Source organism: Berghia stephanieae, chromosome 1 (genome assembly GCF_034508935.2).
Source record: "Berghia stephanieae isolate SIO BIC M18660-M18661 chromosome 1, UCSD_Bste_1.3, whole genome shotgun sequence".
Lineage (NCBI taxonomy): Eukaryota > Metazoa > Mollusca > Gastropoda > Nudibranchia > Aeolidiidae > Berghia > Berghia stephanieae.
Window position 1 is genome coordinate 93,626,296 of NC_088360.1, and position 9,137 is coordinate 93,635,432.

Below are 9,137 nucleotides of genomic sequence, written 5' to 3' on the forward strand. Positions count from 1 at the left end.
TTTTCCTTATCCCTGTCCCTCCCGTGTCCACTCGTAGAGACTGGGCAGCTGGGTCTGTTAGATCTGATTGACGGTCCACGCCAATGTTCGTGGTTTATAAACAACTAAAAATGTTCTCTTCCTTTGAATATTCAATATTGCTCCCCCTTGCATTGTTTTTTGCTGTTTTAGCAACAGATAATATTTTTTGAAATATTATTATCTTTAATACTATGTGGCGCTATGATCCTTATATTTTTCAGTAAAATCTGCTCAAAGGCAAGAATGTGCTTACTTAAGCATCCGCATTGCAAGTATTCCGTGGCTCAGCGATATGGTCTTTGCTTCGTAGCCAAAAGTACAATTTAAAAAATTGAGCTTTTATATAGCGCAATATCCACTAAACGTGCTCAAAGCGCTTTACAAGTGGTCCCTGGTCAACAGCAACATTTAACATGTAGGACGGGACATGACGCCTGTTAGGCGATATTATAATTTTTCGGACAAAGACAACGCTGTTAACGGCCAGATACTCATTTTACACCTGAGTACAGTGAGAGAATATGAGTAAAGAGCCTTTTCCAAGGACTCAACAATGCGCCGAGCGCGAGGCTCGAACCCAGGACGTTCCGATCCGAAAGCGAGTGTCATACCACTTGACCACATAGTCGAGTTCGACTACTTGGCGCGCTGTGTAAGTGTAAGTCACCTCGCCTTAGATCATTTTGCAGCTCTGCATTGCCGCTGACGCCTGGGTTGTTCCAGTCTCCCCTTGGAATATTATATACTATAAAGACAAATTTCCCCTTGGGTATGAATAAAGAAATTTAATTAACGATTCATGCGTTCAATATTAGTGAAAGGGGATGCTACTGGATTTTTATCCATTACTCATTATGTATTAGAAGGTTGTTTCCCTTGATCGTGGATAAAATATACATTGCCTAGGTTAAACTTTTGTACGTTTACAGCCTTGTGTACTTACTAATATTCAGCTTCTCGGTACAACCAGCCATTTCGATTCTCGATCCACTTTCGATTTTACACTTTCGAGCGCAAATTTAAATTCTATTTTGGTTGCAACGGTGTGTTTATTCTCTTTGGACTATTTACTGTGACATATCACACATATATTTCTACTTCATGTTGGATTATCCTTAATTAATTGTATTTATTTTATATTATTGTTTCCTTTTTACGCGTAATTTCATGCTCTAGCCTCGACTGAGTCATCGGTGAAAAGATAACAAAATAACCCACAAATTTACTAGACTCTGATCTCTTTGGTTGTCAACAGTTTCGCCCTTCAGACAATTTTACATTTTCTTATCATTTTGCTGCCTTGTTTAATTTGTAAGATGCTTAGCCCTCTCGCGGAAGGTCTTTCTTTGCGTTTCTTCGTTTATTATTTGCGTTTATTCGCGGTGTTGACTGCTTTTCCATTGCCTGTTAGTTTCTTTTATCTATCACTAACTATTTCAATCGAAATAAGAAATATTCTTAATTCTTACTCTCTCCATATATCAGCAATGTCGTCTGTCTCATTAAAAACAAGTAGGAGTGGAGTTGGGTGGAGTAAGAGTGGTGGTGGTCCTATGCTAGTTTACATTAAATTTTAATTGTCATTATGTCATAGGAAGTCAAACCACTTGATGTAGTTGTTTGGTCTCTGGTGTTTTAAATCGTGGTGCGGAAAAATGCTCTGTTTTTTTGGTTGTAAGACAAGTGAAGTTATAACTAGAATAGTAAACATTCTTTGTCATAACAGTAGGGACCAGATACAGTGATGGCAAAACTCCCGTTTCACCTGAAAAAAATCCGGTCTGGAGCAAAAATTCCAGATTACGGGCAACTTCCGTCAAATTCCGGTGAGGCCAAATTGTTCTAAGCATAACCCACCCCCTCCTTTTATCCTCCAACCACCACAACATCATCACTGCATCTACTACTACAATCCCACCACTACATCATCATCACTAGCACTATTTCTACAACCATCACTACCACTACTACTACAATCACTTCTACCATATCATTATCATCACAACCACCACTACTACAACCTCCACCACCACCAAGTCATCATCACTACCTCTACTTACGATACATACATTTAAAGAAAATGACAAAAATTGGTCCTAGGACTGTCTTAAGTCGAGTTACGATATTTCCACTAATTTCTAACCTTTCAGTTTAGTTATCTCTTCAAAATTTAATAACTTTCTTGCTTTTAACACAATGGGATTATCGATATAACCCAAAGTAAATATACGCAAAATTATCTCATAGTGGAAACTATCGTAACCCGACCTTCAATTTGTTGAGCGCATCAACGTCGAAAATCGTGTGATATTCAGCTGTATCTGCTCACAGACCTAGTCATCTGCAGTATATACAGTTATCGTTTTGCCATAATTTGGTGACGTACTCATAATTAAGCGTTGTTTATTTACTTTTATCCTGGAAACCTTGTCAATTCCAGGATGGATTGTTTAGCACCAGGAGAAGGCACACACTCCAACCCGGAGGGTCTCTAGATGGCTGGTAAGGGCATGTCCTGTAATGGGGTGGCTGTGAAACAGCCCCGGGCCAAATCATGGGAGGTGCTTTGGCAAGGCCGAGTAGCCCATCAGCCACCCATGCTAGGGTTACAGTCCCACTGCCTTGTGGGTCAGGTTTGGCTGACCAAAGGCTAAGGATCCTAACAGAACAGCAGCTGAACCTGAAAACTGGAGCGACACGCAAACACTCCACAAATCATGATTGTATTTACTCTTATTCATCTGACGCCGCGGTTTTTTGCAAAAAATATTTCATAATTTTGCAAAGAAAATGCTGAATTTTGCAGAAGAAAATAAGTAAATTTTTCAAAAATTTTGCAGGTTTCTAAATATGTTGTACCACACTTAACAACACATGCAACTTAGGTTATAAAATATCCCCGCGGAAATACGCAATTTCAAAATCAAAATTATGCAAAATTATGGGACAAAAAAAAATGGCAAATTTTGCCAGAAATTATGCTGATGTGGAATAGGCACAAAGTTATTTAAGTTAAGTAAAAGGTCAAATCTGAATTTTAAAGAAAATTTGCAAAACGTGCAGATTTTGCAGTTGCAATGCACATCAGAAAATATTCCCTAATACGGCCGCAAGCTTTGCAAAAAAATCCCGGGGCCAGTATTTATAAGTGCTTTATATACTATACGTTAAGGAAACATTCATAACTTCTGGCCGCCCGCAAGATGACGCGCACCAACACACACACATACACACACACACACACACACACACACATATATATATATATATATATATATATATATATATATATATATATATGGGAGGGGGAGGGGGAAAGGAACCTTTTGTGTTTTGAACATGAATTTATTAGAGTGTCTGCACATTGTCATTAGTTCTGACATTTTGTTTAAGGTGTTTCTGTTTCTGTGGTTGTGTAATAGTATTTCCAGTTTCTCTGTCAGGCACAGGTTGCATTTTCTAGCACCGCGTCTGTAGGGGCTGCTTTGCCTGCCAATCTCCCAGGTTATTGTTGGTGTTTTATTAGTGTTTATCTGTTGTCAAAAGTGCATTGCTAATATGGTGCTTTTTGCTTTGCTTTCGTGTGCTATGGAGGCTTTGTGATTGTTGTATCTTGTTTTGAATGGGGGGTTCTGTGCTGCCGATATATTGTGCTATGGTGTTGTCAGTGGCTATGGTGGCTTTGTAGACTATGGCGCTTTTTGGCAGTTTCCTTTTAGAGCGCAATTGTCCTTCTTTCTGCAATTGCAGTTGTCTTTATTTTTTTTTGATATTGTTGGACTTGGATATGATTTGTCTGTTGTGGTTTGTAATAATCTGTTTCATGTTTTGTGCACAAATGTAGCTTATCTTGGCTTTGTTTCTGTTGATTATTTTGTGCAGTCGGTGGTTCTTCGGGAAGCGTTTATTGATGAGTGCAACGAACTGTTTGCCGATATTTGAAGTGGCTGCGTTGTTGAACGGCGGGTTGAACCATATTATATATTTTCCTTTATCTGTTTTGCTTTGGTGTTGTGGCGTGCATCACATTTTTATATTTCCATTTCATTCAGTGCTGAGGTGTGTCCGCTCTGTTTGATTACCATTTCATAGTCGTGTTTTGTTTCATTGAATATGCCTTTATTTGAAGAGAGGTTGTTTAGTCGCTGTTCTATTATAGTAGGTATTTGTTTTATTATCGTGGGTGTGTGGTTGGAGTGTTTGTGGATGTATAATGGGGCACTGTTGTGTTTCCTATATGGTTTGAACTCGTTAGTTTTGAGGCAGAGGGTTGTGTCCAGGAAATCGACTTGGTGTAGGTTAGTTTCTCGTGTGATTTTGAGATCGAGATCCTTGAATATGTACGTGTTAGTTTTGAGGCAGAGGGTTGTGTCCAGGAAATCGACTTGGTATTATTATTATTAGCTCTAACCTACATTATCAAGTACTCTTGTACCTACAAGTACCTACCAACAGTCATATATATATATATATATATATATATATATATATATATATATATATATATATATACATATAATATATATATATATATATATATATATATATATATATATATGTATATGTATATCTTTAACGCTCACATTTTGATACACAAAACTATGTGAACCCTTAAGCGTTTGTAGTTTTATTAGAGGCATATAGTGTGAACTAATCACCGAACTGGCGGTCTAAAAACAATAACAAAGTGCTCAGTACCAAAGTGCTGTGGGACACTGCATTTCAATGGTAAATCGATTGGCTGCTTGCCATCAATCAAGACAGATTGTGTTCTATTACTTAGATATGACTTAAAACATTGAAGGACGGTGACACTGATTCCAAAATTCTCGAAAAGACTGTTATTTAGAATGGTGTGATTTATTGTGTCGAAAGCTGCTGACAGGTCAAGTAAAGTAAGTATGGAGACTTTTCCTCTATCACAAGACAGTAATAAATCATTGATAACTTTCAAAGCAGTTTCAGAACTGTGATATTCTCTATAAGCAGACTGATATTTTTCAATTTGCCATTGAAATGCGGTGTCCCACAAGGTCGTGTGTTGCGCTTTCTCTTGACGTTTTCAGACTTTCTGTTGGTTTTGATTCGCTTGAAAGGGCGGAGATTAAGATCTTTTTTTTTTACTCTGCCTTACGGAAAAGTCACCAGCAACTTCACGAGTAGAGAGATGGGACCCAGGATTGTCTTCTTGAGACAGAATAGCATCTTCCACCAAGTCGGTATTTTCCTCTACCCACGCGGCCACCACCTTTTTTCTATGAATTGACTCTTCTTTTCGTACTTTTGTAATGATTTTGTTAACCGTCCTGACTAACCGATTCTTATTCGGAAATTCTCGAACAATCTTTTTACCAGTCCAACCCTTTTCCTCGGATAATGCTTTAATAACACTTTTATCTTCCTCAGAATAACCCATGGCTGTTAGTTGTCAGTTTTAGGAATTCTGCTTTCTTGTTTTGTTTGTGTGTTCAACACAGTGCAAATGCGTACAATGAAACAGGAAGTAAACGGGGTGAACTGCACCCTGCCCTTGCGGTAGGACGTTCAAAGTAATTCATGACGCGGATTTCTCGAACTCTTGATATGACAATTTTAGTGATATTCTTTGAACAGCTAAAACTCTTGAACATTTCATTCATTTTTCTTGAAATTAAAGATTCGTAAAAACAAGTTGTTAGATTCACAGTGTGCGATGATTTATAAATATTGTCATAGTTTTAAAGAGCTCTACTTTGGGGCCTTTTATTTTCTCGCACCTGATATAAGCCATTTAAAGGATAATTCTTATATTGAGCCTTTAGTGAGATAAGAGAAAATAAGATAAGAACTAAGTTTTGAACAGATATTATTTAGATGCAAATGCCAGTTAGCAATCAAAATATAAAAATATAATTAGCGAGCATAACAAATTTAATTGGGTCATGGATTCAAATGGAATGGTCCTGATATTGCTTTAGATATATTATTGTGTAAACAAAAAACAGACATCAGTGCGAATGACATTTTAATTTCACAACCCGATTTTACATCTCAATGTCATTTATTCTAAATAGGGAGAGCTCGTGCAGTAAAACTTGACTCTATTGACAAGATATCATATAACTAACAAAATTTCAAGACGCGAGTAAAATTCCAATGTTTTCTTATTACACTATGTGCTGATAGTATAGATAGTATGCGCTTGGCTAAGAAGCTCACAACATTGCCATCCGGAAGTATAACGCACCAACACACAAAACCATGTGTAACCTTGAACGTTTATAGTCTGGTTAATATAGTTTATTGAGAATTACTCATGAATGCGGATGGCAAAAAGCAATAACAAAGACTTGAGTGACGTCAATTTCATACTATCTATAAACCTATTGATGCCATGTTTCACGTAAATAATCACAACATTCACCAGCCGGATATAACTTACAAACACTAAAAACTATGTAATACCTTAAAAGTTTATAGCCTGATTGATAGAAAAATTTAGTGAGAGCTAATCATGAAAATGGCTGTCTAAAATCAACAACAACGAGTTGAGTGACGTCGATTTTCTTTAATCTTATGAGGGGTGAATATTAATTCGGACAAGTAAGCAGATCAGGCACATATGTTGATAACAGTAAGGAATGAAGTCAGTAGAAAAGTGCAGTATCTAATGAGATGTAGTTATGTATCTTATCAAGTTTATCAACATTGCCTACGTGGCGCAACAGTAATCATGCATCACCTGGGACTTTTTGATTTAATGCTAATATTTTTTGGATAACTTTTATTGATGCATTGCGTTTATCGAAAACAAACTCATAACATCCGCCAGCCGGGTATAATGTACCAACCATAGAATTAAACGAATGAGAATACGTACGAAGACTAAAAAGTGTCCACCAATGAAAGCATTCAGCGCCATTTTGTTGTTGGCTGAGAATGTAGTAATTACCATTCATTCGGTATCTATGTCAACATAACGACACAAGAAAAACAACAAACAATATCAAAATCCACAATAAAATGTTTCAGAACTGTTGCGTATATTTATGGCACAACGAAGCTGTCAAAAATGAAGTTAGAGAATGTGTGTAATCATGTATTATAATAACCTGTAATGTGTTTTCCAACCACCACATCATCTACTACTACAACCACCACCACAATATCATCACTAACACTAATACTACAACCACCAGCCCCACATCATTATCACTACCACTACTACTACACCACCACCAGCACATCATCATCACTACCACTACTACAATCACCACAACCACATCGTCATCACTACCACTACTACTGCAACCACCACCACCATATCATCATCATTACCACTACTACCACAACCACCACCACCACTACTACTACAACCACCACCACATCACTACCTCAACTACTACAACCACCACCACAATAGCATCACTACCACTACTACTACAACCACCACAACCACATCGTCATCACGACCACTACTACTACAACCACCACCATATCATTACCATTACCACTACTACTACAACCACCACTACCACCATATCATTACCATTACCACTACTACTACAACCACCACAACCACATCGTCATCACTACCACTACTACTGCAACCACCACTACCACCATATCATCACCATTACAACTACTACTACAACCACCACAACCACATCATCATCACTACCACTACTACTACAACCACCACCACATCATCATCACTATCACTACTACTACAACTACAACCACCACCACGTTATCATCACTACCACTACTACTACTGCAACCACCACCACCATATTATCATCATTGAAATATATATATTTTTAAAAAATTGAGCTTTATATAGTGCAATATCTACTAAATGTGCTCAAAGCGCTTTACAAGGGGTCCCTGGTCAACATTTAACATGTAGGACGGGACATGACGCCTGTTAGGCGATATTACAATTTTTCGGACAAAGACAACTCTGTTAACGGCCAGGTACTCATTTTACACCTGAGTACGGTGAGAGAATGTGAGTAAAGAGCCTTTTCCAAGGACTCAACTATGCGCCGAGCGCGAGGCTCGAACCCAGGACCTTCCGATCCGGAAGCGAGTGTCATACTACTAGACCACATAGCCGCATCATTACCACTACTACTACAAACACCACCACCACATCATCATCACGACCACTACTACTACAACCACCACCACCACCATATCATTACCATTACCACTACTACTATAACCACTACTAATCATCATCACTACCACTACTACTACAACTACAATCATCACCACCACCACATCATCATCACTATTACTACTACAATTACAACCACCACCAACACCACATCACCTCACTAACACTCAGTACTACAATCACTACCATTAGGTTTTGGAGCTTTACTTCATTTGAAATAAGGAAACTTCGGAATTGTATTTGGCATTGTGTTTATATATCATAATATAATTCTAATCAGTTATCTATTTAGAACTAGATACTATACAATATGTATGCCAAATACCACCCCAATTCCCCTTTCTTGTGTGCGGGAATTCCTCTTTCGGCATTGAAATTGAGTGTGAGAGAGTCATCACTATACACATAAACAACAGAAACAATTTAAAAACAAGACTATGACACGCAACCACTCACACACGAGGCTATACTATTTATCCTTTTCTCTATATAGAATAGGACAAGACAAACAATAGCTTGACTCTCGCTACACTTCGCATTGATGTTTGTCGTCTCACGAGTTCAACTCTCGGTCGACCTGTCAATATTCCTTTTTGCCTCGGACGTAATCATTAATAGAATGTTGTGTGGTTTTGACCGTGAAGAAAACCTTAAGAAGTCACATTTATATCATTTTAGAGAGATCGTTTTGAATAATTTTGAGTTAAACGAGCGAGCAGCAACTTGTTTTCATGAACGGCCGATCAGCGCTTGTTTACTATAGTAACGCGATTCCCAGCCAACATCTAAATGACGGATATTTTTCTCATCGAGGCCGCTGGTTGGTTAGCCAAAAAGAGCACCGTACGGTTTCCATTGGGTAAATTCCTTGGTACCAACACATAAAACAATGGATGACTTTAAAGGCTTTTATTCTGATTAATATAATTTAGTGAGAACTCATAAAAATGGCTGG